The following is a 23958-nucleotide window of genomic DNA, read 5'->3' as shown; positions in this document are numbered from 1 at the left end:
TTTTTACTTCAGGACTCTGGCAGGACTCCAGGGGTCACTGGTTCGAAACCTGGTCCGGGCAATATTCTTTTCCTTTTTTTAATTTTATTCTTGATTTTTTACTGGAGCTTTTACGATCCAATGTTTACATTTATCGATATAAAGCATTTAGTGAATAAGTTAAAAAATGCCAAAATCTGTGAAAAGGCCCCTTTAAACGATTATTAACCCACATGAACATCATGGCTGCATTGCAAACTGTAAGAATGTTTTTGGATTGTTCGTGTGGTGAAGAAAAGCTGCACAAGAAACAATTACATACACTTTATTGAACAGTCATATAGTGATCAACCACGATTTAGGAGTTTTAAACGTATGTTACCAATAATAAAGGAAAAGTTATGTAGGAATTAAAATTAAACAATACTATTCATGAGTTGACATAACAACCCAAGCTCCAAAATATTTATAAACATAATCGGCAGTGATGAAATGAGTTCCTCACGGAATCTTAACTTAATATTTGTGTTTTAAAAATATTGATTTATTACTATCTAGCATTTGAAAAGAAGTAAAGTTGTCTTAAAGAATTTACAATTATCAATTATTGTAAATTACTTTGCAAAAATCGTAAAAAAAGGAAATTACAAATGTTAAAGTTTTCGTTTTTTAATTAACGATTCTCCGTTTGTACTTAACGTTGTTTACAGACTTTAGCTTTTCAGAACCTCGATTCAAGGGCCATCGTTGTGTTACATAAAGAACAACACCCGAAGATGATGTCTTCTTGGAAACTTAACAACATTTGAGTCACATACCCTTATCAGAGATAATAACATCGGACTTATGTTTGTATTTATATACATGCTAAAATGAACGGCAACATGTCGAACACAGGTCGAATCTGTTATCATAACTGAAAATATTAATATAAATATAATTGTTCATGAGTTCTCCTGAAAATATATACTATCGAGACAATGATGTTGCACGCATCAAGTCATTACTAACATCGGGTAAAGGTGAGGCACATTTTTTTTCGATTCGCTTGTTAACTGATGAACTTACAAGTTGCAGAATCTGATTCATCGGCTGTATTTGAGAATTAATATGACAGAGCCTTTTGAGCTCGGAAAACAGTTCTTTCACGCACATGTTCGCACAAAAGTGAATATTTGTAGCAAGTTTTTGTTACATCAATTATAACTTTACAGTCTGCACAAGCTGTGTAATATTAGTATTAGAGCATTTATGTATAGCTAAGATTTTACTCTTTTCGGTAAGAACTTAGTTCGGTAAGAACTTCGCTCGACAAGATGTCTTCACGTGATCAATAATTTGTTCATTGATTGTTAGCTTTATGCGTAAGATGAATTCTAATAATATTTAAGCATTTTTCTGTGTTTATGACCTTCACCTCTGAGGAAGGGACGCATGTCGACATGTTGTGCAGAGTTCTGCAAGCTATAAACAATTAGTTGACATTAATATAGGAGTTATGGACATGCATATTGCACAAGACGTATCGTCTAACCATGTTAAACTTTACAAAGTTTTTCATTTAACTGATTAAAATAAAGTATATGTTGTAAACGATTCATAAATGTGATTTTGTGCAACAAAACACCACTTTTGCAAATCCTAACTTAATAATAATAGTTTGTTTGGGATAATAATAAAATGTTTATAAAAGACAAAGCGTTATTTAAAATGCAAGTAACATAGTATATACAAGACTTGATGTGCAAGTGTGCAAGTGTGGTTGTGATCTGTTATCCTCTGACGTACACTAGGCCCAAGTTAGTCTGCCAATACATTAAACAGAACGATAACAGGAGTGAAAGTAAGATCAGTAAAAATCTAATTACACGTGACAGTTAATGACTCTACGATGACTGAGTGTAACCGTCTTGTTTCATTTGTTTAATAACAAGTTAATCGAAATGCAAATGTTTACATGTTTTAACAGAGGTAAAATAACGTTTTTATTATGAAATAAAAAATTTGCGACGTTTCATATAGTGTTCCTCTAATTTAGTAATTTGAAATATTAATGTGTTTTTTTAATTTGGTAACAACACATCAATCCGTTTTTTAAAGAATATATATATATATATATATATATATATATATATATATATATGTATATATATATATATATATATATATATATATATATATATATATATATATATATATATATATATATACATATATATATATATATAACAGACCGGATGGCCCCATGCTTAAATGAATATTTTTCTTACCCACAGCACTCTGGTTCGTGCTCATATGGTGACAAATGTTTCATGCGTAAATTATAGTATTGCTATTGTAAATGAGCTCTGCAGTTCAAATATTTTAACGTAGCAATATTGCATATATTTATCTACATACTTTAAAACATGCTCAAATATGTGAACAAGTCACATTTACTTATTTGAAGTGGTCTTTATGTTGTCCCTTCTTTTTGTAGAATTTTATATTGACGTCAATTTGCAACATTCTCGTTATTTTGAATATTCATTTCTCTCAATCAGGAACGCTTTATTACCCCAAGTCTATACTGGGGGATATATTGTTTTTGCCCTGTCTGTTTGTTGGTTTGTTTGTTGGTTTGTTTGCGTCAAACTTTAACATTTGCCATAACCTTTGCAATACTGAAGATAACAACTTGATATTTGGCATGCATGTGTATCTCATGGAGCTGCACATTTCGAGTGGTGAAAGGTCATGTTCATCGTTCATCGATAATAACATGCTAAATAACATAATCAGCATGGATTATCGTATTGTGGTTGTGTTGATCCTGTGCAGAAACATATCTCCGTAATTATATATATATATACATAGTTATATGTGATGGACAACAATAGATCTGAGGGACTACATATAACTGTTATGATGATGATCTTATCTTGCTTTTCTGGTAAAATATGCCTCCATTTAAGGTAAGACATACAATTTTATTAAAGACAAAAAAGCTTTTCAAGTAAAAAACCATGTTTTAGCATATGTTCAAATAAGTGTGTTGTCGGAAAATATTTCACTTCCTATTTGACATTTTATTTAACAACTTTTGAAATGTTTGCCTTTATTTGCATAACGATACTATTATTGTTCAAATAAAGCATCTTAAGTTATCTATCAAGACATGTATAATAATTGTCTTTACTGATGTTAATGAAGCACACTTAACATTTTAACGCTCGAACATGTGAAATTGGTATTAAATTAACATCGATAATAGTTCATAAGACGTAAAGATACATATCAAACTTATTCTTTTTCATACAAAACGTTCACAAAATTAAATTAGTATATTTCAAAATAAAATCAATGTATGCTAAACAATTTGAAACCCTTATAATGTCAAGAGTGCATGGATTCAACGATTTATTCGCGAAAGAGCTAAACCCGTTTAATGTACGAACTTATGTTGTAGATGTTTTTGAATTTAATTGTTGTGCGTGCACGTGTGTGCGCTCGGGTGTTCGTGTGTGTGTACAAAAATGAATATCGTTAATGAGTTAATTGTGGTTATTTCAAAACGCCACAATCGTATTATGAAGGTCTTAGATATATAGATAGATGTTTATTCAGGAAAAAAGGCAATATGCCCATCATTCCGCATGCAACACATGACAAAGAAATATACAACCGGTTAATGGTTCAATTAAATGCAATCATCTTGCATACCAGGCTGCGCTTTCATGTGTATTTAAATAAAACTAAACTATGGGTATACGAGTGTTATTTTAAGGCGTGCTTTAAAATTTTATGACATAACACTAACAAGCAAACCAAACAACAACACACAATGGGAACCACATAGCAAAAATAATGGCATGCACCATTTTCAACCCATTACCAAACTGTTGTGACCATTGAGAATAAAAGACACTGCATACAAAAGTAAATTAACTTAATTTAGTATAAATGTAATTTGTACAAATACAAATTTTCGGTTTTCAAAGTCTTAAAACCGTTAGTTAGGTATGTTTAACACCATGCTTGGCCAACATAAAAAACAGTTGGTATAACCAGCATTCTAGAAACTCGTATAAACACATTTACTAAATAGAATTGTGAGCAGCGTCGATCCATTTGTTTAATAATAAGTGATCAAATTTGGATACATTGCGATTTTTGCATGATACACTGAGTCTTATTTTGTACCTTAATATGACACGGCAGCCATTATTGTCGTCAAAGAAACAAGTAATGAAACAGCACAACTGGTCACTACATCAAGAGTTATTTTGTGTCGAAGGATTCTTTATCGAGAACTATTGGAATTGTATTTTTGTGTTCTTATTAGTCCCGCTCAGAGGGCCAGATAAGATGCGTATTTGCGTAAAATACGCACGACAAAAAAGAAAATACGCATGACTTAAAATGTTGTTGAGTACAAAAACTCCTGACTAAATTCGAATTACGCATCGTGTGCAATTTCAATGCGTATTAACCGTTTATACATGCATATAAATTCATGTAAACATGACTGGTTTCCGATACTGTGTCCACACCGGTGAAAACGTAGTGATATCACCATCTTTGTATCAATCTCTTGCACGACGGTTACATTACATTCACCTCTGTGTTGGGCTCAGAACGGACTATTGTTATGAAAGCGTCTCATTCATGTCATGATCATACCAAGCGTTCATCATTGAGGCTACAGTATACTAACAATCTCTTGCACGACGGTTGCATTGCATTCACTGCATTAAAGAAAACCATCTCATACCATTATATCTTATATCCGTCTTAATTCATTATTATAAAATTGATATGGTTTTTTGATGTTAAGAAACCAACATACATACACACGTCGAAGCAATTCCTAACGTCACTCAATAAACATTATGTTCAATTGTTTACATTTGGAAATTGCGTGGAATGAATCCATCTGCGTTAATGGGCAATAAAATAGTTCCAAAGAGTTGCATTAAAACTCTCAAGTTTTTGCACGATTTATCGTACATTTAAAAGTCATATTTCTTAATTTAATGCATGCGATCTTAAATATCCAATCAAATATACATTGAATGCGTTTGTTCGGTTTTAGCTATTTTATAGACAAAATGGCGTGCTGAGCCTTTCGCAGAGTTGTATGTGAGAGCAAGGAACGACAACTCTGCGTAGAGATTGTCTATGTATAGAATGTGGTTCCCGACCTTATTTACTCCTCAGTCAGAACGGTATCATTTCATGTTGGCCCACGATAGAGGCCGATGTTGATACAACGGGATCCCTGCTGCATTGTTGAGCATCGATATACGCTCATGGTGAAACGTTTGACATTACATTCGATAAAACCCGAATCGCCCAACTTCAAGCATATACGTTTTGCTATCAGTTGATCTCTTGTGTGGCACTATGGAAAAAACTTTTACCTTCAAGCGCCTTTTTAAATGGCGCCAAAATACACATATAATGAACAAGTTTTGTGGGCCAAGCTTAGAAGATTTTGATTGTGGCTGTACAGTGTTTGCTAAACAGTGGCTTGCCAAATCAAGATGGAAAACAGAGATTAATGGCTGCTTATAAGCCAAGGGTAAAAAAAATCAGAAAAACTGTTATATAAAACAAAAGTGATTGCTTTATTATGTACAAACTGCTTGTTATAGCGAGTTAACATTACATGTACAGTGTATTATTAATTCTGATCCTTTGAACATAAATACTCCTTAAAATTATCGGATTTTGATTTTTACTCATCAATTAAAAAATTCATGAGTGAAATACCCCTCGGCTGAAAAAAATATCCGGAGCTCTGGTCCCGCTGACTCCTTATTTAGCTTTGTCCATCATCACGTAACATACAGTTACCAAGCAATCACACTTATTGGCACGTACACACACACTGTAGTTATTTAGAAATGCAGTATATCGTGTGATTGTGACGTGTCAAATGACACCTCGCATTTTACAAGATACCTGCATTCACAATATTATTGAATACTCGACAAAGCGTATACCGTTTAAAATGTAATGATATCCTTAATTGTATATGTCAATAGTCAAACCAGTGTTGTGTATTAAAGTGGGTATGCATGCTTTTTTATGTATTAAATTGAAATATATTGATAAAAAATGTTACAATAACACAAAATAGACAAGAAAAAAATTTACATTGAAGACACATGTCGTAAAGTTCAGCAAAGACAAACATGCGCCCCGAGCCGATTGTGACCAAGATATTTCATACATTTTTTCCTACCATTACCGAAGAAAAGGTCTTTTTATTAGGATCGGAGTTAGTGTCCGTGTGTCGTATGAATAGATTCCGTTGCAGGAAATTAAAATGATCCGTAAAAAATGTGTCTTTGTATCGTATGAACGAATCTGCACTAGAACTAAATTTAGATTCATATCGTACATTCATGCTGGCGAATTCGACTGTACAGACATGTTCAATTTCACAATATAATATCTGCTTATTTCGCATTTTTCGACACATGTTAATGCTAAGTTTACATCTGGCCACGATCTCCCCGATTAGCCAGAGGCTAAAAAATCGGGGAGCTCTACGATTAAATGGTATACTCCACGTTCTGTTACGCTTCCTTACGAAATCAGCACGTTTTGTTGCTACGATCGAGCCCACGATTTGCATCACGTTCTGTTACGCTTTGTTGCGATCAACACGATTGGCTTCCACGCTCCACCACGTTCCGTTACGTCCTGTTAAGATCTCCCACGACAAAGCCGCTTTGTTGCGATCTCCTGCGATTTGACCTACGATTTGAGATTAGAAAATGAATCGGGGCAATCGTGGTGAAATTTAAGTTTGATTTAAAATCTGTCCCGATGCCCACGATGTCCCCGATTTAACCACGTTCCGTTACGCTCCCCCACGATCACCCCGATTCGACTCCACGCTCTGTTACGTTTGTCACGATGCTCTGGAATCGGGGACATCGTGGTAATCGTGGCCAGATGTAATCCTAGCATAACATACAGTTAACTATCCAAGAATGTGACTGGTCGGAATGGAAATGATCGTGTCCTACGATGCTGACATTGGTAAATATGCTGAACAGTGAGAATGATGTCATCGACTATTCATTCTTGATTCTTCAAAATTGTGTAAATACAATTCGTTGAGAACACACGACTTACTTAATAATACTGAATTGGATAATGACCTCATAATTCGATGTATAAAAACATCCTAGTTAACTGATTGTGAATGAACAATAGCTCATACTAATTAAAAAAAATAAAATACAGATTTTGTTCTTCTATTTTCATTATTCAGTAAGACATTCTCTTTAACGCTTTAACCATACTCCATGATCACTTCTTGAGCATGTAGCTAACAGAGATAAGTCAAATCTCATAAATCTACTTTGATGACGTCTCATAGTACTATGAATTTAACAAAGATTCCAGTTGGAACAATAAACCAGTATAGATTCCCCCTTTTTTATGTCAACGCCTAACCGGCTTCCAAAAACGGATTATTTCTATTTTTAAGCTTTTTTGCTTAGTTACAGAGTAACAGTTTCACTAAAGTAATCTCTGTTGAGTGTTTTAAATCTATATATCGAATCCTACGTTCTTAGACTTTACATCGTCGGAATCAAATTAATCGAATGTTAATGCGGAAAAAAAAACAATATTGGTTTCTATGCTTAAACGTGTACAAAAGTAACAATCGAACATTTCTTCTTGACTCTGCACTTTGGCCAAAACAAAATTCCGATTTAATCATTTTTTAAACTAGCTTCTAATTTGTAAATGGACTGTCAACGGAAAAGTTAACAACTCCTGAACAAACACGTCATCAATAAGATTTAATGCATTTATGCAAGACTTAAAAAGTGGTTAGTTTATGAATGCCCATCGTGATTTGATTGAAATAATAAAACGTATTAAGTCCAACAGTATTGTGATAATATCTGGATTACACTACGAATCGAAACTTGTTTTGCATATAAGACAGTGTCAAAGCATTTATCGACAGCAATCGTATAGCCAGCGATATGTCAAATAACAGAAGTTCGGACAGGATACATTATTATGCAATACACAAGAACGCTTTTAGATTACTTCAAATCTTTTACTATTAATTAGTTCCATCTAAATCTTTCAACACGTATGCGTTTATTTGAATAAAAGGCTTTTATTTGTAAGATCCAGAAACTTAAATAATCTATCATGATTTGAATGTTTCTAAATTGATGCCAGTGAAACACATAAAACATTTTCACGTTTGACGTACGAAATCGGTATTTGAGAGGCTTCGATCACCGTGCATCAAACTTAATTAAAGAAACATATTGAATTTATTCTCTTTCGTGCAAAACTTCCACATAATTACATTAACACGTTGCTACACACTTAAAATTACGTTCAAGAGTACATAGATTCAATATTTATGTGTTGAATGTGCGTATCATGTGCGCATAAGTATATTCTTGCTATAATATATAACTTCTTTTATGAGCGATATTCATGCAATAAATGCGTTTTATTTCCGTTACGAAATTATTCGATTAGTTAAACTTTTCACCTTTCTAGATGAATGGCATTCGTTAACAAATGAACATAGGAACAACCTACCCCATATATACGTTATTTTTGAAAATCACTTTTTTCTTATCAGCGGTTTTTACATTTCAAGGTAAATGCAAATGCAAAATCATACATATGTATTGAGCAATAGCCCAATAAGTACTTATTTAAATATGAACTTATCTGTTAAATCTGTTTATGGAAACAAATTCGCGGATTTTGTTCATGCCATGTGGTAGCGAGATTTGTGCGATCGTGGGAAAATAATACATGAATGTTTAATCAATTGGAATGACTGAAGATTTTTTTAAACCAATGTTTTTAAAACAGGTCAAACGTGTGAATTAAAATCGATTAGCCTAAAAACCCAATTGTCTTAACACCAATTATATCCGATAATCGAATGTAATATATATTGTGTAAGAATCAAATATCATGATTTGTTGTTGTCGTCTTCTGTTGTAGTTAGACTTACATATATGACACTGTTACGCTCCGATGATAAATGGGGCAAAACAACGTTTTATTGTGCGTTTCTATGAACTTGAAAATGAAGCTGATTTTTCGTTTTCTTAATTTTTTATGGCCACCACTAAGTCTTGTCGTAAGTAGTATCAGCTTTATTCGCCCACAGCCTTGATAAATGCTTACAAAGCTGTTAAGGACGAGAATGTGTCCGTCATTTGTACCTCCAAACTATACTTAAACATATTTTACATTACATGGTCATGAAAACACACACACACACAGACACAGTGATCATGGGATCTGCTCCAATGTTGTCACAACTGGAAGAAGCTACCTTGGTTAAACATGTTCAAACCATCGCCAACTATGGGCATGGTTATACATGACAGGAATATATTGACGCAGAAGCCCAAAATGCTGTTAGCATTTGAGAACCCCAAATAAGACATTGTCCTTCCATTGGTTTGGGGGTTTTAGAATCAGATGACATGAAATGAAGAATGAAGTCTTTAAAGTTAGCCCACGCTAAAATGACAAAAGAGACTGAGTGTATGGATTATTTTGGTAACATTGAGTCATGCTTACAAAAGAACAACCTTCTTGACAAACCACAGCTTACAAAAGAACAACCTTCTTGACAAACCACATTTTATGTTTAACGTGGATGAGAAACGCATCGCTTCTGAACGCAAACCATCAAGTAATGTTTCCAAAATCTATATAAAAAAGAGAAAAGCAAACAGAAGAACAATTAGAAAATTGTTTCAAGTAAGGACGCAACTGACTCAGGTGTTTATGATAAATAAACTCCATATAAAAAAGTGCAATTTAAGCCCAAGCAAAAAAGTAAAAAAGGTAAACAACTTAGGATGTGATTGTTAAATAATTGTGATATACAAGAAAATGTGTGCCGCAAATGTCAATATCATGATATAATGCATGCTGATATATTTTAGATAGTTAAGCCTTTTTAGAATTGTTTTGTTCACGGATATATGGAATTGTTTTATACTGATAAGTAAATGTACAGTACAGGTTATTAGAGTATACATTGAACTAAATCATAACATTATTTTTTAATTAAAAAAAAGTAAAAGCGATCATTTAATTGTATGCATTTAGGTAAAGCATTACAATCTCTCAAAAAACATACACTGGTGTAAGATAGCACTTAACTTGTCCAATACAACATACTTGTTTCGAAACAGTGTTATTTTTACAATGCTTTAGATGTGTTTTTGTTTGATTAATCTTTGTGTTTGTGTGTGGGGGGATGGTTAAGTGCCAATGCTGTTTACTAAAACGAATACTGCATAATACATAATTGTGAGACAAAATCTTTACCTTCGTAATTTACTCACACGGCTCCTCTTTAAAAATAACATGTTGAAATATTTGTTTAATTTCTGTCTGCGATACTCATGCTTTAGGTAACGGAAGTTGTTGAAAAGTGTGCAAATTATGACATGGTGTAGTTTGAAACCAAAGAATCTAAACCCAGTTAAAACGTGCGGACCTTAATACGTGGTGTTGAAAATCGAAGCAGCGGAATGCTTACTTTACCTGTGTGAAGAAAAAACACCCAATTATATCAGTTATGACATCAATCAGTTGATTTAAACACATTGTAGCACCAACGTGGAAATTGGTTTATTACCGACCTGCTACTAGATGTGTTTGCATTTTGCAAAAGAGCGGGAGCCATTGTCAACGATGTGGCGCTAACAATAAAAGATGGCACCAATGCAAGACATAATTCGATCGACATATAACACAATTATATCAAGATGACTAAACTATACTTGGTAAATAATTTTGATTTTTTATTACTCTTCAACAAAAATAAGTTATCCCAAAAATGTACAGAACATACAGACTTTCCATTCGATTAAAGGGGTTTTAACAACGCATCCTTTTAAAACAAGTCAGCAACTTAAATAGAAAAGACTGTTCAATATAATTATGCCCGAAACGTGTAATACCATATACTACTAATAACTGAATCCCGAATATAACGAATATATTGTATGCATATTTTCTTTAAAAAGATTGTTTAAGTAAAACACAGCCTACTTATATCAGACATCATGAGTTTCATACCCTTTCTTTAACGGTTATTTAACGAAATGTCCCGATTAAACAAATCATAATTGAGTAGTTGGTACAAAACAGTTGAATTAATTGTGCAAAGCAATTTTTATCAAAGAGTGCAAACGTAATTCGCCCAATGAAAAACACGATATTAAAGCATATTTACCATATAGTTCGTGATAACCAAGTTAATGTTGGTTTTTTAGGAGCAGATCTGCCCTATACATGTACATACGTTCATATTTATGAACAGACCTTATGATATATATAGGGCATTCTTGTAAGGTTGTTGATGATAATAAAATGAAACACAACACATACAATTTACTCGGCCAATGTATTATCTCGTACACCGGCACAGATTTGAGATGAGCTTTCTTTTTGTATTATTTACGATAAATGCATGCCTCGGTATATCCTTGTAACGGCTTTTAAGGTCGTGGGATCATTTTAGATTTAGATTTATAGGAAATATATTTTTAAATCTTCCTACTCACTCAATAATTGACATAACATTAGGTCTATCCGTAAGCTACTAATAATTGCTAAAATTGATGAAAAAAGCTAATTTTCTTTCGTAAACGTTGCTGTATTAGCACTTTATATCGAACGCAACTCATATTTTAGTACATACTAGCGCTTTTTAATACTCGCGGCACATAATAACAGATATTATTTATACAAGACAAGTATGCACTAATGGAACAGTAAAACCTTGTAAACTATTAAATATAATTTTCTAATTCAACTTGTTTCCTCTGAAACTGACGTGTATAGGTAAATTTAAACTAATCTTTAAATATCACATAGGTTAATAACCAGTACACAGTGGTTCTAGAACCTGGGCACATTAAGTTTTTTGCACCTTTGCAATAGGGAGGTATCCTCTGAACCGCAAGGAGGACAACGGAAGCCTCGATAGCGGATAATGTCCAAGTGAACACACAAGAACACAACCCCGGATATCCTTAGAAACATTATGGTGTGGTATGTTTTGAAAGCGGCATTAAGACATCACTCCTTTCAAATACTGAAAAAATAAAGACTCAAATTTCTTCGTAAATCTTATAACCACTTGATACTTATCTTTAGGATATAGTAACATTGCTGCTATCATTGGTAAACACTTCAAATTATGGGACAACTTGACGTACTAAATATATTTTTTTTTAAAGATGTTTTAGTCAAAGTAAACATATTGAGTTAAACAACAAACAAACTGTCAATTAATCTGATCTAAAACATATTTATGGAAAAATGGTTAGTCCATAATATAGCTTATTATGTTTCAAATATCGGATATGTAAGATGTAATGTAAATGTCTTAAAGTTTCAGATACTGTCTACAAAGTATACACATTTAAAATAATTGTTGTGTAAATAGTGGATTATTTGAAATTAATATATGTCAATTAATGATTTCACCTTTCTTTTATTTCACATCGTTTTAAATACCTCACTATTTATATATGATAAATCACTAAAAAGTGAATGACGAATATTCATGCTCAATTGAATCAAAATGTGTACATAAGTCTGAAACGACATCCACTATTGTCCTCGAGGAAACCAAAATTGAAACAACAGCACAACTGTGCCATACATCACGAATAACGATGACCCGAATGCTTCTCTTGTCTGAGCCAGAAATAATTTACAGTATCGTTCTTTATTTTCCCGCTGACCGTCATTCTAGCTTCGCCCATTATCGTGTTTCATTTATAAAAATAAACTCTTCACTCATAACAAGTTAAGCGCCGTTGTTTTTAAAAACGTAATCGTTCCTTGCAGATAATCATATCACTAAGTCATGTGCGCCTCAAACTGTATAAAATTCTTTGCTTGAACACTATAATTCGTGAAAAATACCAAAACCGTTCAAAACTTTAATTATGTTTTTGTATTATATATTCTAAGTAACGATAGGTTTGTAGGTTGCTTAAAATACATCAAAATAAGATTGCTTTTCTACTTTGGAATATTCTGAGAGATGAAGAGCGCATTGTGTCCAACCAGAGTTGTTTAAATTAAGCCTCCAAATATAATGTGACTTTTTATAATTAAGAAAAAAAACTATTGTACTTTTAAAATGAAAAATATATCGCTGAGTTGAAATTCTTTATAGGAAACTCCTAACACCAACGATGGTTGTGAATGCCACAAAACCATGTTTTATAATTACTTTTCATGAAATTAACTTATATTGAGATACGAACTGTAAACCTGAAACGAGTACAATAGGCATACAAGTAATCACCCGGCTTCGTTTGTCCAACCATCAATAAATATCCGCTTTTAAACAAACTTTGTATTTAGGGCATTACATGTTCCTTAGATTATCTGACTTTTCAGTACTTTTATTAAAAAGTCCTCGTTCAAACAGTGGGGGTAAACGCCGCCGCAGTATTGCATTAGTATTATACACAATTTAGTGTTCTTGTATTTAAGGCAAGTGACCAATTGCCAAAACAGAACGGCACAATACGAAACAACATACACACATCGTCAGGGTAGGATTAAGCACTAGGCTAACAAGGCCGTAGCCTTGGGCCCCCGACTTTAAATCGGCAATGCCAGTTTCCCAATGTATGATCTTTCTTAATTACGCCATTTAACGACTCTATCGGTATCGCAGTATAAACTTTCTGTGTGATTTTACCAGTTTTCCGATGTATATCAAATTGTAACCGCATAGTTCGCTTTGATTTACTATGCTATCAATTTTCTTTCTGCGTTGCATATAAATTCAGAACCATTAGTTTCTCTGTTTAATATACGAATTGCCCGTATGGTCATGGCAACAACTGGACAGTTTAGTTCGGTTTGATTTACTATGCTATCCGGAAGCGGACCAAGAAAGAATCATCACCCACATGAGTGAACTGCAGAAGCTAAATGGGGGTTAACTACAGACAGCTTTTTCAAACGGTGCCATCACTAAACGAATGAACTTAATAATTCCAGTAAACGACTGTCAATGTGAGAGGTCATTTACAACATTATCACGCATGAAAAACAATCTGAGGAACATCATGAGTCAGAAAAGGTTGACAGCATTGGGGCTACGGTCTATTGAATTTCAAGTCCTCCAAGAACTAGACTGAACACAACTAATCGATGACTTTGGCGAGCTGAAGTGCCGTAGAAGGGACTAATAGCCAAATAAGGCTGGAATATGTTATATTAAACATGTGTGTTAAGTTCAGTTAATAAAATAGTTTAACATGGTTTCACTTGTTTTGCTATACATAACATGTGAGTGTAAACTGTGTACACATACAAGTTTTCTAATCTATGTAGTTGTAGTATCAAGTTTGCTTTTCAATAAACAGAGGGAAGGGGGCCACCGTGACATGTGCAGCCTTGGGCCCCAAAACAGCTTAATCTGACCCTGCACATCGTAGAATAAAGCTAAGGGCCCCGCATTGGAACGGTCAATCGAAAGCACTAGGGGTTTAAACCGGTTTTTAGAGCGCTCATCCTTACACTTGGCCCAGCAATATTCATGATTCATATATGTGTAAGTAAAATGTAACCTCATAACATTACAACTCAAATAAAACAATAATAAAAGCGAATTAAAACCATTTATTTTATTACTATTTTCTTACTCAATGGTAGGAAGGAGACCAGAGCAACAGAGTTACAACTTTTTGAGGAACGATGTCACTGTGAAATTATATGACGAATAATTGTCAATTGCATCTTTTTTTTAATATTAAAGAATATAGCATCATATAGTCAATATTTCAGATAATCATTGTGCAAATACAGGAAAAAGCAGCAATATTGGTTGTAAAAGATCCATAGCTTGGTTGTTAATGTACTATGAACATAAATGTAAAAGAAAATGAATGTTAAACCTAAAAACAATAACTGGACTTTTGTCTTTGGCAATATATTAAAGCGCAAATTATACAAGTTATGATATAAAGCTTCGTGACCTATACACGTGTATATTATTAAAAAAATAGGACGAAGCTCAAACATAAATAAATGGAAAAAAATCCGTCAGAGAGAAAATATTAATAAAGTTGAATGATATAAACCTGATTACCTATGCATGTAGCTGAGACAGCGAACGTAGATCGAATGACGTAATTCAGAAGCGATGACGTCATCAGAAACGAAATCAAATAGTATTAAAGGGGAAGTACTGTAAAATCGAATAGATTAAATTCGGAACTCGCGCCCTGTGTCTTTTCCAATTTTTGAGCGCGTACGGGAGGTACAAACATTGTCGGCCAGTGTATCACAGCAGTCATGTCGGAGTTTTCTTCTTATACCGTTGCGGAATTAAATACGTATTTGAAGACAGGGGTATTTCTTTTCGTGGAAATCGAACGACAGAGCTTGTGCAACTTGATCTGACATCTAAAGAACTTCAAATAGCTGAAGATCTGGATGGATTGTCTGAAAATAAAGCACAACTGATTTTGCAGAAACTCTTCAGGGGCGACTGTTATTGAACATCTGCTGATCTGCATGAAGGTACTTCTGACATATCCAATCTATCGGGGAATAAGCATTTTTGATATCTTCAAAAACCTTATTTCGTATGACAAAATTTAGCCATGCCAGTCTCCGGGAATATCATACGATGAAGGGATTCTGCATGTTTAAAGACGGATATGTTATGCAGCTGGAAACAGTCTCCTATCACGGAATTGTTCATATGTACTTGAAAAACTTTGTTTTGGTCCTTATATATGAGCCGTTTCGCGACAAAACCCATTCTATACATAGATGGTGACGTCACTCAGTAAGACCGGTGTGACACAATGGACAAAACCTGCATTAGTGACATCAAGTGATGACGTTGGGAAAATCCCATTTATTATGACGTCGTCACATGCGAGTTTACACAGTGCATTTACGCGGAGCATAAATTATATGTGATTTACGGAGTGATTTTTAGTGTTATTTCTGTTCTGTTTGATATAAATGGAATCGGAGATAGAGGTAAATCTATGAACTTATTAAATATTATTTTTTTATAGATCTGTTTATATAAACACCGATATTGATGAAAAATTCGGTATGACAAAGTGACGATCATAACAATGTCGCCTATTTGTATGCAAAACATAGGTTTAAATCCGATAGCAATTATATGCGATGAATTCTTTACAAAACAAGGTGACAAAAATAATAAACAGAATTGTCATGTTTCATACGCAATAATTTAACCACAGTTCAATTGTTATTGAACTTATTTATATTGAAAGAAGCAAATTAATCTCGTCTCACGTTGAACTGCTTGAAAAAATTGCAAAGTTGACTGTTGTATATTGAGATTTCCTTTTTATATGTTTGCGGTGTTAAATGTTTTTCTTCAAAATAAATTATAATTTACATTTTTATGGTAAAATGAACGACAGAGGTTGGAAATATGCTATTTGTAGTAAAATGATTCTACTTCATTTCTTTATGTTATTGTGTGAGGCGCAGAAAACGTTAGCATAAGCCAGAATCGCACCACGCTGAAGACCAGAGTTCGATTCCAGTCTGTTTTTATTTTTTTTAGATAATTATTTTAGGTCAAAATATTAAATGAAACAAGTATTTAAATGAAATGTGATCATTATAATTTCATATTGCGTAATTCAGTTTAAATCATAATAAAACGATACTATTGGAATATTGTGTTGGTTATATTTATCGTGAAAATAATAACGCGAATCATTAATGCTCATAACATTTTACAGTGATTTTAAAATGAATGATGATGGAATTGTGCTGGTTATGACGACGACGACAACGATGGTGGTAAAGAAGATGATGATGGTAATAATGGTGATGTTGATGCTGATGACGATGACCATTAAGTCAACGACGACTGATGAATATGATTTTGATCTCTTGATCAAAGTTATTGTTATTGCTTTCAGGTCAAAACAAAAATCAGTTGGTGCTTGGGTACTTCGCATGGCGAGTCCTGACTCGGCGCCACACTTCAATCGAACATATGATGCAGGTTCCGGGTCATTCACGGTGTTTGGTGGATAGTGGGTTCGCCCATATTAAAAAGCTGTACAAGTAATAAACTTTATCGTTGTTATAAGTTAACATTTATTATATTAAAAACGATAACTTAAGTGTGGTACTATTAGAAAAAAACATTAATAGTAAGTTTTACAAGTTTTATTTGCAACATAAATATACAAGATGATAATAAGTAGTATAATTGATGATATCAGAATAAATAACACATGGTAAATGGTATCAATACATATTAGTCCTTAAAACATGTTATAAATGGTTTGTTTTACTTATTTTATTGAACATTCGCTTCAGACCCTCGGACTGTGACACCATTCAGCAGCTAGAGGATATTGTCAACAAGTCGTCTACTGCAAATGAGGCTGTCCGATATCCGACTTGGCGCTGGCGTGACTGGAAGACTTTCTTGTCTACATCTTTTAAAGCAATATCCGGGATAAGGTAGTGTGTCCAAATTTTTATAAGCTACACATTTTTCACAAGTATAAAAATACACAAAAATATTTATAAATGCACACATGTTCCCCACACATATTTGTATGATGCGAATCACCAAAATATTAAAGTGTTTATCAGTGTGTAAGAGCTAACTTGAAATTCAGCATGTTTATTTATTTATTTATTAATTGTAAATAATTATAAGAAACTCAGTATTTAATTATTATACTTAATAATAAAACACATACTTTTAAGAAAAACATAGCTAAAAGACATGTCTAAAGATTGGTTTCTGGCTAACGTGTTACAGGAAGTACCAGTACTTCAGGTTCGACTCATCGAGGCCCGGCACGGTTTTCGCGAAGAAAGCAACGGATCTACCAGAGGAAGAGTTCTTCATAATGAAACAAAGGGACTCCATCAGCAGAACCATGCTTAATTAAACCGGCAGGGCTTTCGGAGAATCGCGTGAAATATCTTTACAGAACTGTCGACCATGCTATCAGGACATTACCTGTCCAACACCCACAGACTGATTGCATGTGATTACATCATGTATTCGAACATCAACCTAAAGAGTTATTTTAATCCATGCGCGTGTTAATGAATTGTAATATTTGAATAAGTGTTTGATATTACGAACTATTTACATGCTGTTAACGTCATGAATATGTCATTCCGATTGAAAATGACGCGACGTCAACATCTTTGTTGCGTGACAGTATGCGTATATAATGTTGTCATAGCAACGCTAAATAGTGGCGTACACGTGTAATTTATACATAATTGGATTCGTGGATGAACGGACAATATGAAACTGAAAAAATCTAAAAATTGATTTTTTTTGTCATTAATGCAGGTTTTGTCGTGGAACGGCTCATATATAATAAGAGTAAATGTATCTAACCATGATTTCATAAATGTATTGAACAACACAATGCGACAGCATGAAAGATCAAACAATTCACACATATATCTTTGTGGTTGCCAGCAAGAAGCGTCCATCTATGATAAAACACCTTTTATTTGATGAAAATCCACCAAGTGTGTCCAAAACAGCTAACAGTTTCACAAATATGACCCCAAAATCGAAGTGTGTTTTTCCGGACATCCAAATGTCACTTATGACGGAAGGCGATTTTTTGTCGATTTTTCACAATTAACTTTGCTATAAACTTATTCAAAGCTCTGTTATGATATATTTCATTTAACTTCATATAACATTAATTTCCATCCTACAGATTTTGTTGCCATCCAATCAAAGGTGAAACCAAGAACAAATGATAAGGACCCTTTGACCAAGAAAGGCTTCTACAGATGTTGGATAATACTAAAGATAAGTTCTGATGCTTGCATACATTCTGACTACTGTACTTGCAAAGGAGGGTATGAGCAACAATAAAATTACAATTAGGAGGAAGATACAAACTAATTTTGTGTATGTGCATTATGGACTACACAAAAAGTACTACTATGATGTACTGCTTAAAGCAGCACATGATTATGGCATTTTGTTTCTTGTATGACAATTTGTTTCTTAAATGTTACGTCTTTAAGTATTTAGACGGCTTACCAAACTCAGCTCTTGACTTCTCTTTTTATATGTATGACTTTTTCTTCGGACAGTTACTTTGATAAATTATTAAAGCTGTTGTTTTTAAATGAACCGTATTTGCCTCTTAACAGCTAACAGTTTTAAAGTGTAAATTTTTTTTTAAAAAGGGTATATCCTTTTAAAGACAAATAAGAAAGCATTTAATATATCTTTACCATATTTATAATATAATGATATATTACTTTTTCAGAATCGACTGATACTGTCGCCACGTGGTTGCCAGATTATTTGAGATTAATTACTACCAGAATGACTCTGAGAAGAGAAGCCGTACATCACATGCTTGCAGTTGGGTTCGGAGATCAGGCTGAGAACATTGGAAACCCTCTCCAGTAGCAGACCTTGACACTTCAGTACTGCCAGCAAATCGGTATAAATGAACAATTGATAATAACTTTATTCAATTGACACGTGTTCGCTTAGAATATATAATTAGTTTACAAATTAATAAATCCTGTCAAATTTGTGTAAAAAGAATTAAAGCAACCAATTTTAAAATTAATTTTTTGCATGTGATTTTAAGAAAGTCCTCTAACTCTGCGTTAACCATTTTAGTACAAAAAAACAAATTTTTAAGTTATTTTGTTGCATATCAATTTCATTTTCACTGCTTATTGAAATATAAGCATTATGATTGAAAGACACAACATGTCATGTAATATGGATGCCTACAATATTTAATCCATTTTAACATGTTGAATAAATGTCCAATAAGAACCAAAAAAACTCCTGTCAGCTCCATGAGTGAGGGTTGAATTGTAAGACACTTAAAGGCTAGAAGACATGGTGGTAATTCATGAACATGAACATTAAGTGAAACATTTAAACTAATCTTATTCTCTTCTATTTCAGTTTCACTCCAAAATCTTTATACACTCCACTACCAGAACAAGCCTGCACGCCAGCCCCAGCTGTCTATATGGATAAACTGAAAACACTTTGCCCTTCAGCTTGTGGCCTGAGATTGAAGTACATCTACCCAGATGAAGGTCAAAGTCCCCCTTCATTGACGGTTGAAACATCAGTGGAAAAGATTCGACGGTTCAATTCACAGCATGTGTGTTGTAATCACAACTGTTCTTGTGCAAATCTTTTGATTTATTATTATTTATGTTACACTAATATTCAGCAAGAAGAGATTGAAAAGTGCACCCGTGGTCAGTCAACAAAAATACATTGGCGTGACATGAGGTTTGTTAACATCTTCAAAATGTAATCATATCTGCTGCTCTACAGACTCAGTTAAAACTGCAACCCTTCTTTCGAAAGGGGCCTCACTGAATGATAACTGCTCACCAGCCGCAATTTTGTTTGGTAGACGATACGAATCAAAGGCAAGGGAACTTTTTTAAAGGGTACCATTTCGACATCGTCACTGTTCCGTTGATGTACCTAGGCTTGAAATTACTAGCCAAACACCCTTTTAATAATGTTCTCCTGATGGAATTGTAAAGTGTAGCATGTGTGGAAGATTTTTTATTGAAGTGAAATGTTTCTTGTAATACAAATGCTTCCATCCAAATAATGCCCTTAGTCTGTCTAACATATGCTCAAAAGATGAAAATGGAAAGCTTCACTTGAAACGTTCTCATAAGTTACGTATTATGACAAAATTCAGGGGCAAATGACCATCACTGAAAAAGTGTACTGGTATGTTACACACACAAATAAATTTCTACTGTGGATGTTGAATTTGATGATGAATTCTGAAAGTTGTCTTTGAATAAAATGTCACAGTTCTATACATAGTGTATTTTCCCATTTTAAAAACGTTTTGATTAAGTAAAAAGGTGTCACTGTTATCTATTTGCTAGCATAGATGTTCTGAATTGTGTTAGAACAGTGTGTCTTAATATTATTAGTTATATTGACTCAGAGATGAAAAACAACAATATGCATGTATTCATATAGAGAATAAATAGCACATTACTAATAAACAACTCACACCTTTTTGTTTTGCAAATTAAATTTTACATATAGATAATACTTTGTAAGTGTGATGTGTACTTAAATGTATCCCACGAGTGAAGATAGGTTTGCATGGCGAGGCTTGCCGGCCTTGTTAGCCTTTCTGAGACGAGTGAGATAAATTTAAGTACACAATCACACTTACATAATATTCTATTTATCATACAATATTTTGTATTTAATTTATTCCTAATGCAATCAATATAGTAGTCTTTAATTGATAAAATAAGAGCAAAACACATTAAATTAACTGAATCTAACATTGCGTAGTAATATTAATTGTGATCGAAATAGTCCTTTAGAATTCCACGCAAAAGAAGAGTAACGGGACAAAATATCGCTATACGCCTCGATTCAAATTTAATCAACGTTCCAAATGTTACACACTCAAGTAGAACACAGACAATTGTTGTTTTACCACTGTAAAATACAAAATAAATGGCTGCCATCTTGAATTTACAAAATGTGTGGACACCTACGAGAAGCATGATTCAGCATTTATCCCCGCCGATTTTGTTAATTTTAGTATATAAACAACTTTTTTTTTACAAACTGACATAAAAAAAAAACATCTACTGGTTATTGTTTTACTCACCGAAGTTGTGTAATAACCATGTTTATTTTTGTAAAGTTTAATTTGCTTCCATGACCACTTAAAATTCTGGACACATTTCTTCATCGCCTTCCATCTTTTCCATTTTAAAGTACTGGATGTTAACAGGCAATTCTTTGTGGATATACATTCTTTATTCGACTGACAAAGGAACGACTTATTCATCAAATAAATTACCCTTTCAATTCAACATCGATTTTCTTCGAAAAGTTAAAGAACAATTCACTGACACTTAAATCTTATCCATCAGTTGTTCAACAAAACATCGCGTTTATCGAGTACATTCGACATTTTAAAGAAATCGAAAATGAAGTCTCACCGGGTTCATTCCAGTTTCATATCCAAACACTGTTATTCAAATTCATAATATAATAATAATCCATCGTAAACACACACACACTTGATAACTCGTTAAACGACTGCGTACCCAATTACCTGAATGACGCGATCAGGGGTGAAAGGCCATAAAAAATAGTCTATGTACATGTTCTAAAAATATCTGTGGGATAAACCTTATCTAAAATTATCCATGGAGAAAACTTTATTTTTTCTGTACGGGTCCTATAATGTTCTATAAATTCATTTTGCTGCAGGAAAATTAATTCTCATGATGAAATCAGTAGATTGCAATCGAATAATTTTATTTATGTACATTAACAATTTATCTTCTATTTGCAATTAAAATGTTTTCATTTTTGATACAAATACATTATGTTTGGATATGCTGACAGTGTTTGCACACTGATCTTAGAAGACGTTTTTACGAGCATGTTATACATGTGCACAGTTTTTTTTTTCATTTTAAAGTGAACAAAAATAGTTGTAGTATAATCTAGTTTTTTTTATAATAGTAAAATATTTAAACGATCATTAGCTCATGATTGTTTTTCTTATTTCTTATGAAGTTTTTCTCACCCCATGTCTCTAATAGTCCTATGATGTCAAATGAAAATAAATAATTTACAAAGTCACAGTTATGTACAAGTTTCCTAAGACCACACACATTCCATGTTATAATGGTAATGTTTTCTGTTGGGCCTTGACCTCGATCCTATTCCACCCCGCCTGTTGCCCTAGCTTCGCTTTCGCCATCGGATTGATCCGCCTCACTGCCATCGCGGTAATCCCCTCTCACCACATTCCGCTGGCTATTGTTCATGTGTGTATGTTGTCTTCCGCGGGTATTTCCAATTCTCATAATCTCCCCGGTCAAGTCGTCGTACTTGAACACCTCGCTATCAATAAATAGCTTGTCAAAACGCAGCGAAGCGTATTGTCCTTGTTTTCGCGCTTGAACTAATCGCTTTCTCAGTTCACGCCTGTGTCGTTGAACTCGCTCAGTAAAATCCTCGCGCACGGAAAATTGTGAATGCCTGTCCAAAAGCTGCCTTGATTTTTTGATTATGGTCTCACGGTCTTTGTAACGAAAAAACTTTGCGACAATCTGGGGTTTTTCAGAATTTGTATTACCCACTCTGTGCGTTCTTTCTATTTCGACGTGCTCAAAATCGGGCAACCCAAGTGTGTCTTTGATGAATTGTCGTACCTTCTGTTCTGTATCCTCCCACTTCTCCCCTCTTGTACCCGATATCCCGAGAAAACGCAGATAATTCCGTCGTGAATGACCCTCTAAACTGTCAATTTTCGAACAAAGACTATGCATTTGCTTCTTCATTTCTTGATTTTCTTTTTTGAGCGATTCATTTTCCGATTTTAACATATTTACTGTGTTGCTTATGTCATCAACTTTTGAGTTTATCGTAGATAAGTCCGAGCGCACTTCGTCTTTCATTTCTCTGAGAAAACACATTACCTCATTGTCCTGGTTAGATCGGTTTGTGTTTAACTGAGCGTCCCATGCACTCGCGGGCATTGCGGTCGTCACTGTAGGCCTTGCTACTGTTTCAGCGAACGATAAAGTCCGTTGTTTTTGTGAACGTGGCGGTCCAGGGTTCATCTCCACATCCCCACCCAGTAACATCAACATAGACAGGAAAATAGCTAGACGCAAACAGACACTAATACTCCTTTTACTCACACATAATGAACACACGCTGCTTCTTGTCTTTTTAGGCATCACAAATAATCCAATTCGTATCCTGTAAAGCACAGTATCGATAGCCATTGAATAATAAAGCTAGTGTCACCGCCTTGGAACGGTCAATGCAAAGCATTGTGGGTTTAAACCGGTTTTAGAGGGCTCAACCTCACACTTGGCCCAGCAATATTCATGATACGAATAAGTGTAAATAAA

General features: G+C 33.8%; 1 long non-coding RNA gene across 4 annotated transcripts; it reads left to right on the top strand.

Annotated features, from left to right (window-relative positions):
* Positions 1-15214: 15214 nt before the first annotated feature.
* LOC127841863 (uncharacterized) lies at positions 15215-21060 on the top strand. Of its 4 annotated transcripts, none has more exons than XR_008031371.1 (6): positions 15864-16029; positions 16959-17106; positions 17365-17511; positions 17819-18894; positions 19314-19493; positions 19976-21060. It is a non-coding gene; the product is annotated as an uncharacterized LOC127841863 (long non-coding RNA). The 4 variants fall into 4 exon arrangements; XR_008031369.1 differs by having other exon boundaries at positions 15865-16029; positions 17819-18946; XR_008031370.1 differs by lacking the exon at positions 15864-16029 and adding an exon at positions 15215-15558 and having other exon boundaries at positions 17819-19493.
* The last annotated feature ends 2898 nt before the right edge of the window (positions 21061-23958 follow it).

This window comes from Dreissena polymorpha, chromosome 8, assembly GCF_020536995.1.
Source record: "Dreissena polymorpha isolate Duluth1 chromosome 8, UMN_Dpol_1.0, whole genome shotgun sequence".
Taxonomy (NCBI): Eukaryota; Metazoa; Mollusca; class Bivalvia; order Myida; family Dreissenidae; genus Dreissena; species Dreissena polymorpha.
The sequence above is the reverse complement of the archived record's forward strand: the minus strand, read 5'-3'. Positions and strand labels throughout refer to the sequence as shown.